Below are 9,278 nucleotides of genomic sequence, written 5' to 3' on the forward strand. Positions count from 1 at the left end.
GGGTTTGACACTGACATAGAGTTGTAATGCTTGGAGAGTGTATATGCATACATACACACATGCACACACACACACACACACGCATATATGTGTATATATGTATATATATGTGTATATATGTATATATATGTGTATATATGTGTATATATGTATATATATGTATATATATGTATATATGTTTATATATGTTTATATATGTATATATATGGGGGGGCCGGAGGGTGTGTGGTGGGGTGTGTGTGTGTGTATTTATATATATGCATGTATGAAATAACAATACATCAACCTACTATTTGCATTGAGAAAATGTACCAAATATATACTGATCCTTTCCTGGATGATGCTATCAACATCCTTTACTTAAACTTAAAGGCCACTTTAAACAAATTTCAGTAGTAACAATAATATCTGCTTTATCATATCAGGAAATCAAGGACTGTGCATTTGTCAGATTTCCATTAGGGAAAGGCCATAGGTCATCTCAAATAACAATCTGTAATGATACAGTGAAATTACTATTTGCTCATTACTAAATCTGAGTGTGTTGAAGCTTACATATTGGAAAAAAAACCAAATCCCAGCAGAAAAACCAGAAAAGGGAGTAGTGCAAACCAGTGCTATTAAATACAGACAGCTGCATCCTCAATGCATCCTGGTTTCCCTTTCAATTACAGGGTCTGCTATTATTATCTGTGTATAAACAGTACCTCAGGGATGCCAATGGCAGGTAAGAAAATTTGCTCTGTTATGGTAAGGATGATGAGAAAAAATTGCCTGGTTGCTAGCCATTGAAAGGAAAACATGAGAAATTAAGTACTTTGGGGAGACTATTACTGGAATGATAAACAAAAGTTATGCAAGACTCTAGTCCTCAGGAACATTTGTCTGAACTTTTCTCTTATGTGGAGACGCTATAAGAAAAGGCTTTCTTGTTTTTGCCATTGACAAACATTTGCTGTTATGACAAAAAATTACAATTCTTCCACTGAAAAGAAGGCAGGGAAGATTATCCTAAAAGAATAAATCATTAGCTCCCACCACTGAAAGAGACTGCAAAGTAAAAGGCTGCTGCTGTGAAAAGCAAAGTCATAACATTTCATCAGCTGCTTCATATAGGCATAAATGTGTCAAAAGTCCATCATTAAAACCTTGTCCATGCCCTGCAGGCATCACTGAACAATATCAATTTGATCTGAATCGGGCAGCAGCATACAATCCCATCTATGTTCAACTAAGTCTGAGCACAAGATTGGAAGCTTATGCTGACTTTAGGTCCACTCCAAGAGTACAGACCACATCTGATCTAGCATAAAGTTAAAGAGGCGCAACGTGGACTTGGCCTGTCACCAGCCTGCTGCTGAAAGGCAAGCTGTCAGAATGTGTGTTCAAAAGCTGCAGATAAATGTCAGAATAACTATCTCCAGCATCAGCACATGGCATCACATACCCAGAGCGCCAGAGGAGCCCTCAGTCCAGGTTTCCCGAATCATTGTCCCGAAGCCTGGAAATGTCAGGATAGTGAAAGGACAACTAGAAATTCCTCGATGCCTTGAATCTACATCAGCTGAGATAAACAGGAAACTCTCAGGAGAATACCAGTAGGTTTAAATGACTGTAGATTCTAAGAAAAATATGTAAGCCAACATTTTAAATAAGGAAAAGAAGTAGTTTCTTTTCTTTTATACTAGGATATAGATCAGGAGACAGTCCAATAAAGCCAACAGCAACTAAGGAGGTGGAATCAGTCCTGCAGTAGCTCAATGTAAGAGTTACAACTAACTAGAGCAGGTGCTTTATCCTAAATAAACATCATAACACATAAATCAAAACTGCTCCTTATCAACATATAATAGTAATAGTTAACAAGTAGAAATAGTAAAAAAAATTATGGAAATATTTTAATCCATTCACCACCTCATTCATTAGGCTGCCCATTTTCCCTGTTTATTCTCTATAGGTGGTTAACAGCCAAGATTCACTCAACATTGAAATACAAAATTATTTAACTGCAATCTTCTGAAGAACATTCAAGGAATGCAGAAAAATACAATTACTTTAGATACACAGAATTTTAGATGAGATTTTCTTAATTTATGTAATTCTCTTACTTTTTGGAGAAAGAGTCCAATATGAAATCAGTTTCACTTAAAAACCATTTTCTTTTATGTTTTGCATAGACATTGACTGAAATCAACCATTTTTTTTGCCTATTTCTTTGTGTAAAGAGCAGTCATTTGTTCATTCTTCCAAGTATCTCAGGTTAAAAAATGAAACTACTTCACCAAACCTTTGAAATTGTAAACTATGCTTTCCATATATAAATCATAGTCAACAAAAACATATAAAAGCAAAACCAGTTTTAATTGTCAGGTGTTCTGAAACACTCTACATACATACCAAATACATAACACCGGATCAAATTCAAATATCTCTTTGATTAATAAATTCTATAGTTACTGAACTAATCACTATGAAACAAAGCTACTGAAGTGATCTGAAAACCTGTATCTTGTTACTGTTAGAGAACAGCTAGAAATAAAAGAATTACAACAAAAGTTAATTTCCCTAGGGGGTTTTCTGTGTACACATACACAGAAAAAGTACACGTTAAGAGCTTTGGAAGTGGTTGGTTTTAATGTTTCCCCTGTTTTGGGCTTCCACTCTTGTTTCTGTGGACTCTCTACTCACCAAAACGGGGAGAAAAGGGCACAAGCAAAAAGCATGTTGTAAGACCGTAAATACGGAAGAGGACAGAGACCATAGGAATAAGGCAGATTGTGTGACTGTATTCTTCACATAGATTAAACTCACCACAGCTGTTTGAAAACACATTTGGCCTTGTTTCACAACACATTTAATCCTCTGGATGTTGAAGCCTCCAGTTACTACACACATCTTTACTATCTGTCACCATATCCACAGGGTCATTGACACTCTATTGGGGGAGGGGGGCATCACGGTGGCTGGAAACTCAAAAAACTCAAATGTTGGCATAAGACACTTGCTTCCCAATGGCAATACCTAAGTCCCTTTCACCTTGAGCCTGCCAAAGTTTTCAGGCTTACCCCGCAGCAATTTCAGTTATATTATTAATGACTGCTAGAGAGCCAGCACTTGTCCCTTTGCCCTTAAACTAAACAGCCACATTTCTATTGTTTCCTCTGCCACCTAAGAAACTCTATTGCACAACAACTATGTAGACAGAGACACTAGCTGCAGGGCAGTAGATATGACACTCCTTCGAACCTTCTTTAAGTGTGTTAAACTGAAGCTTCAAAGGGGAGCAAATATACTTTAAAAAGGCAGGCTTGGGGGATATTGTTCATTTGCCTCTATGACCACATGATCAAATAAAATCTTTGCTGATTTGGAAATCTGGGCTTCTTCAAACTGGCATCATACTGAGTCCAGATCTTTTTGGAAGACCTTGAAGTTTCTAGGTGAACTAGACAAAAGCTCAGTCACAAGTTCATTAGGTATGAGCTTTTTTTTTATAGCACGCAAGCGGGAGTTTTTCAGAGTACAAGTAAATTATTAAACTATGACTCAAAAAGTTGCTGAATTATCATTTGTGTTGCAAGTCTTACAAAATATTGTAGTTTCTCAACTACAATACACCACACAGCCACTACATGCTAGTGAAACAGTGATTCTCAGCATTTATTATCTTTCAAAACAAAACAAACAAAACAAAACAAAAATATCAAGGATTTGTAGTTAGAGAGAAAATCCTGAAATTAAGATCCTAAAAGCTCACTGTTTTTAACATTATGGTTATGATCATAGCTTGTGGTTTCCTTAACACATTCAACAATGACATTTAGTAACATTTAGTATTTTCTCCAAATCCTCTCTGGCAGCGTCCACGCTGAACACTGAGACAGACGCACCACTAATCTGACTAGTACTGGATAACCCATGTTCTTCACTGCTTACAGAGACCTAATCTTTACAATCAATAAAAAATTATCTCAAGAAAACACACTAAACAGAATTATAAGATGGCATGGTATTAAGAGACAGTACTGTGTATGAACTTTAAAGACTCTTCATGCTTTGAATCTTGTAAAGGCAGCTTTTTTACTATCAGAGTGCATTTGGTAAATTAACTTGCACTAATTTCCAATGCTATTTGCAATCTTTGTATGAAGTAATCAAGCATGTACTTTCAGCAAGTCTACTGAGAGACAAAAGATACTGACAAAGCACAATGAAAAACAATGTCTCCCTTCAACTGGAACCAAGGTAAAAAATTATCCAGAACCAACCAGTGAAAACAATACCTCACAGGTGATTAACTTAGCTGGTTTAGAGCAGACAGCAATGATATCACCTACTTCTATGGAACATTTTAACCACTAAATTTAAACAAATGAAAACAGTGGTCTTGTAATGACTAAACTAAGAATATATTATGAAACAGTCAGGTTCAGAAAACTTTCAGGAAAGAACAGACACAGTAAAACAAAGATTTTCAATTGCATCTACAGACATCTGTAATATCTCATACTAATTTTGAATCCATTTTATCTATATCAGGAAGAGCTACCACTTACTAAAAAGGCATTTAGAAAGCTACTTTTTTTTTTTATTTTGCATAAAGCGTAAAACATTATCAGTTAACTAGTGCACACACAAGTTAATGTTTAACTGAACTAAAATATAAATGTTTTAGCTGCAATGGGTAACTCCCTATTTGTTATCAGTAACATTAGATGACTTCTGCTTTTGTCCTTATAAGGCTAATATGGTATGTGCTTTTCTATTGCAGAAAACTTATAGCTTTACACCTTTGGTTTGCGCTACTACTTTTCCATAGTATTAGTAAGCAGCTTCTATTTACAAAACTTAGCCTGACAATTTAGTTTGTATTTTTGAAATATTAATATATTGTGCAAGCCTCATAATCAAATTACGTACAAATGAAGAGAAACGCCACTAGAAGTGCAATATATATATATATATAATGGTGAATACTATCGGGGAAAAAACCCAACATGTTTCCTGGTTTAAGTTTCAGAAGACTTAAATAAACACAGAGCATATATCAGTATGCATGTGAGAGCACAGACTACAATGTCACTTACATGTGGCATTACTTGGGAAGCAAATAAAAAAAAAATATTTTTAAAACTTCTTCATATATTGTGAATTATAGGATTAAATTGAAATCAATAGGGAAACACTCTGCCCAGCTTTATATCAGCATTGCAGTCATCTGCAAAATAAATTAATTGATTCAAGCAATTTTGTTAGAATACTTTTTTGTTGATACCATCTGATTGCAATGCACCCAGCTATGGAGGGGCAACAAGAAAACATTCTAGAAAAAATAGTTCTCTGTACTAGGTAACACTTCATCTGCCACAACAACTTCTACCACTGTTCAACCTTTGCTGCACATCTGTGTCTTTCTTCACGTTAGAAATACATTATTGGAATATTTTCCATTAATTTCTGGTTTTCTTTCCCCTCAATTTTCATTAAACCTTCTCATATAACTTCTGTTATCTCAATGCTCTTAGTGTTTTTGAAAATACCACATAGGAGTTTTGCTATCTGCAACTCTGGGCACATGTAGATCCATTACTCTAAAGACCTTATCATTCCACGTATCAAAGTAAATCAGCACAGCAATGTACCCTCTGTTCAGACACAATTTCTCATTTCTTGCTGTGTTCACTGGACTGTTATCTATCTTCTCTGTTGCACACCTTACACGTGTTTCTCCTGCCAGCCTGACTGCATGGCAATGACGGGAAGAAGACCCTTTCCTTCCTCCAGCCCCCACCCAAAGGGAGGACCTTCTGCCTCCTTTACTGACGTGTAAAAGGGGATGCAGCAGAGCACAGGGTGAGAGTAAGGGGACAGACTCTCAGTAGATGAAGGCTGCCTTAACTCCAGTGCTCTATGACAACGTCCTCCCAGCAAAACCCGCCACCTTCGGTGCATGAGCCCTAAGCAGAGGAGAGAAGAGCAAGAAGATTGCTTTCTACCTTCAGCATGGGCCAGCCCTCAGTCTTTGCCACCTAATACATCAGTGCCAGACTGTGTTGCACGTCATGTTCCAGTAATAGCATGAGTTCAGCAAAAAAAGCATGCAATAAAAGTGTTGTTTAATGTTAAACTCTAATACCATGTGAGGCTCCCTTTCTAAATCTCTACACATAATCCAAGGCATTTGACTGCTCTTTCTCAGAAAAACATCTTTCCCCCTCTATGAGACCAAAATGTACAAGAAGCAGAAAAATAAAAAAAGAAAAGAAGAAGAAAAAAAAAGCCAACCTGTTTAATAGTGATACAGATTTAAAACAGGTGACAAATGCTAACATGGAAAGAACCTCAGAAACTGTACCACAGAATCAGGAATCTAAGTACCTTGCAGTCACATTCAGTACGTTTTTGTTTCCCAGATAAAGTCAGCTGTTCAAGGACACTACTATTTTTCAAACAATACCGTCCCTGAGATTCTGAGCAGCACATTTTTTTCTTTCCTCACACTAAAACAAGATATTGTTTAAGGCTGTTCCTCCTAAAAGGTAAGAATGTTATCCTAGTTGTCAGTTTAACCAGGGAGAAATAACAAGCACACAGCCCACATAATGTACATATTCTAAGAGGCTTTATACTCAGTTAATTAGTTTAACTATTGCTTTCATGGTTCATTTAAGTCTTTCACACTTCATTAAATATCAATATATTTTATCACCTCAGAAAACCTTCTCTGTAAAAATACAATTGTATTTCCAAGTGATAATCTTCTTAACCAATATATGTATTTCAAGCATGTCTATCAGACACCAGCAAAGTCTGAGTTGCTACAGTAGCAGTATCTCAAACCATTATGCAAATTTCTTTCCCACACGCAATGGAAACAAAAGTACTTTTGCTGAAAAAAAAGTACTTCATCAAGACAAAGAAAATTATTTTGATACATCTTATTTTCATCATTAAAAAAGTTCTCACACTGATCTTTTGCTGTTCCACCTTCACAGCAATCAGCTCAAACATATCCTGGATTCAGTAATTGTAACTACCTTGCCAAAAGTCCTCAATTCATAAAGTCAGAAAATCATGTCCCTAAGGAAGCATAAAGACCAATGAAACTAACAGTTATAAGTATGTAGAAACCAAGATCCAAGTGCAATTCATAAAACAAACTCCTGCGGTTAAGAGAACATCTGCCCTACCAGAAAGGTTTACTTACTTATGCATTAGTATGAATTTCCTCAATTCAGGATATAGGAATACGTCTGAGCTATATGGAAGAGCATTTGCTAGACTGTGAAATTAGCCCTCACAAGTCTACCTGCACGATTACCACAAATTCTCTCAAAATTTCTACTACTATCTTCACATGCAGTCTTGTTCTATGAAATATACAGCCAGTAAGGTACATTGTAATAATAGAATGACAGCGGTTCTTATTATTCAAACTGACTTATAGAGGAGGCCACTATCAGCATCATCATGGTCCAAACAAAACCCTCTACTTGTCTTGCCACCTTAGTTCTTCGTGTCAATGGGAGGCAAAGCCTGAGAAAATTATACAAACAGACAGAACTGTTTAAAATCTGTATTGGCACTACATGCTTCCACTCCTCTCAAAGCTTTAGACATTTTTCTTTCAATTTTATTCTTTATTTCTTATTCTTTTCATCAGCGCAAGCCATACTAATTAATCGGATTTTCCCAGGTCTTTTGTTGTTGTGATCAAAAAGAAAAGACCAAAATGAAAGCTTGTTTCATCTTTTTAAAGTGAGTCCATCTACCTTCCACAAAGCCAGGCTAATAAGAGGGAGGATTAAGGACAATTGAATGGCTTAGGCCCCTAAATACCAGTCCTGCTCCTGCCCTTAGCTGTCATCCTTGCCAAAATTGATTTGCAAAGAATGACGTCTTAACCACAGCTATTACTTTGCAAAGAGGAGGCTGCCGTGTTGGCAGGGTTTGGCAGCCAAAGTTGGCTCCTGACTAAGGTCTGAGGTAAGGACACAGGAAACCACAGTGATATCCCAGTGCATGGTGTCTGCAAGGGCCATCTGAAGGGTGGAAAGAAGTGCTCACAGACAAAAGCATAAAAAAGGCAAGTGTTTGCGTGCTCTGCTGGGCTGAGTACCTTTGTTCAAGGGTGGAAACCTACACAAATGTCCTGATGGACACTGAAATCATTTCAGGAAGCTGGTAAACCCAACTGTGTATCTCTCCTCCATTCGAAATAAAATCGAGTGGTACCCATCTTCATATTAGTTTGAGAGAGAGAATGTGCTATACAGATAAGAGTAAAACATTCAAAATGGATCATGTGATTTTTGAGGACATCATCCTAGTGAATTTCAGTGATGTTACATTCACAAGTACATAAGTAATTTTTGGCAAACAGAACTTGGCCTTATGAGGTGCTTATGTAATTTTTCAAACTTCTGTCATATGCAAGCGTTCATGTATTCTTCATACAATTTAGTGTGTGTTTTTTTAGTATTCTGGTGTGATTTTCATTAAATTGCAGGGATTTGATTCCCTGGAACTCAAGGACTGCAATTCCCTGAAGTTAATGTGAATGGGATATAAATCTCTTACAGTCAGCTGTCACTGTATCCCAAAAATGCTGAAATTCACACTCTATTCTACAGTTCATGAAATTCTATGTTAAAAAACATGTTCGCTTTTAAAATACTTAAAATGCATACTGCAGGCTAAAAATGCAAAGCAAAGTCCTTTCCACTTCCGAAAGGCTACAGAACACTAAATCAGGTGAGCAGAGAAGACTTTAAGTCCTAATAACTGAAGAAAAGGCAATAACCAAAATAGTTGTTAGAGTATTTTATCGTTTATATAACTAGCTTCTCTTCCTCAAGCAATATTAAAAGAATCAAGTCTGCATGGGCAGGCTGAGTGAAGAAAGAATATGCATTTGCAGTCTGGTTTGGCGAGAATTTTCAGATGTTGTCACTTGCTGGCTGACAAACACCCACCCAGCTGGTCTCTCCCTCTGTACCCACAACAGCACAGATAGCACAGGAGAAGAAAAGATGGGTCAAGATAAGGACAGTTTAATAAAAAGGCAAAAACTTCATGCTGAGGCAAAGCAAAATAAGAAATGCATTCACTACTTGCCATCAGCAGGCAGGTGTCCAGCCACTTCCTCAGTCTGTGTAGCAGTTGCTCAGTGAGATAAATGCCATCACCACTAATGCCCTTACATCCTCCTCCTTTCTCTCAGCTTTCATGACTGAGCACATCATACAGTATGGAACATCCCTCTGGTCAGCCAGGGT

Source organism: Fringilla coelebs (genome assembly GCF_963513975.1).
Source record: "Fringilla coelebs genome assembly, chromosome: Z".
Lineage (NCBI taxonomy): Eukaryota > Metazoa > Chordata > Aves > Passeriformes > Fringillidae > Fringilla > Fringilla coelebs.